Below are 1,331 nucleotides of genomic sequence, written 5' to 3'. Positions count from 1 at the left end.
AGCTGCCGAGGGAGCTGTGGGGGGGATTGGTGATGGAACAGGGGGATTTGGGGTGAGTTTGGGCTGGATTTGCAGCTCCTGCTCCAGCACAGAGACACAGGCTCATGGTGGCCTCAGCCCTGGAGCCCTGTGCCAGCCTGGAGGGTGGAGGGGGGGACGGGCACCCTGGCAAGGGGTGTCTGTCAGAGCGTGGGTGACATCCCTGTGGTTTCATTTCCACACGGACACTCATCCCACAACTGCCCCGTCCCACAGCAGCCGCTTCCATCACGGCTGATTTCCCATTTCCAGACACTCAACTTCCTTATCAAAACTTGCTCCTGGAGCAGAGCCGGGCTGAGCTCCCCTCCCGCAGGTGGGGGCTGTGGCAGGAAGAGGATGGTGGGTGCCTCCTCCATCCCCCAAACCTGAGGGGGAAAGGAGGATCTTCGGTTGGAGTGTGATCCCACACTAGGGCTCAGCATTCTCCCGCGGGGAGCAGGACCCCGATGTCACCTGCCCTTTCTGTCCCCTGCAGGTCCCATGGCGCTGGGCCGGGCCCTGCTGGTGCTGCTGGTGCTGAGCCCCCTGTGGGCGTGTGGGGCTGAGCTGCTGGAGCCGGGGCTGCCCTGGGGCGGGCAGTGGGTCTGGGGGGAGGCCAAGCCCCTGCCCCTCTCCCGTGGGAAGAGGGATGACAGTGGGCAGGAGCCCGGTGCCACCGCAATGATCAGCAGTGACAAGAGCGATGGTGTCTTTGTGCCACCACCTGGCACCAAGGCCAGCCTGCTCCAGGTGCCAACCACAGCTGATCCCATGGATGATTCCCCTGAGCCTGAGCTGCTCCTGAGCTCTGCAGCACCAGCGCCCAGCACCAATGCCAGCCTGCTCTGGGTGCTTGCAGTGTCCACCACAGCCGAGCCTATGGATGAGACAGATTCCCCTAAACCCGACTTCCTGGAGGACTCTGTGGCACCAACAGTGACCAGTGCCAGCACCAGCCTACTCCGGGTGCCCACCACAGCTGATCCCATGGATGAGACAGATCCCCCTGATCCTGACCTGCTCCCGAGCTCTGCCTCACCAGCAGCACCCAGCACTGAGGCCAGCCGGGCACTCGTGGTGCCAACCACAGCTGATCCCATGGATGAGACTGATTCCCCTGCTCCCGATCTGCTGCCAGGCTCAGAGCCTGGCACAGCGTCAGCAGCCCAAAAGAGCATCCCCACCACCACCCCCAGCTGGCTCACGGCACTCATCGAGGAGGACACAGTGACTGATGGCCTGGACAGCAGCTCCTCCACGGGGCCGCGCTCAACAGCCGCCCCAGCCTTTGTCCTCACCAGCACGGGCTA

Source organism: Geospiza fortis, unplaced genomic scaffold (assembly GCF_000277835.1).
Source record: "Geospiza fortis unplaced genomic scaffold, GeoFor_1.0 scaffold145, whole genome shotgun sequence".
Lineage (NCBI taxonomy): Eukaryota > Metazoa > Chordata > Aves > Passeriformes > Thraupidae > Geospiza > Geospiza fortis.
This window is presented reverse-complemented; position numbering follows the sequence as displayed.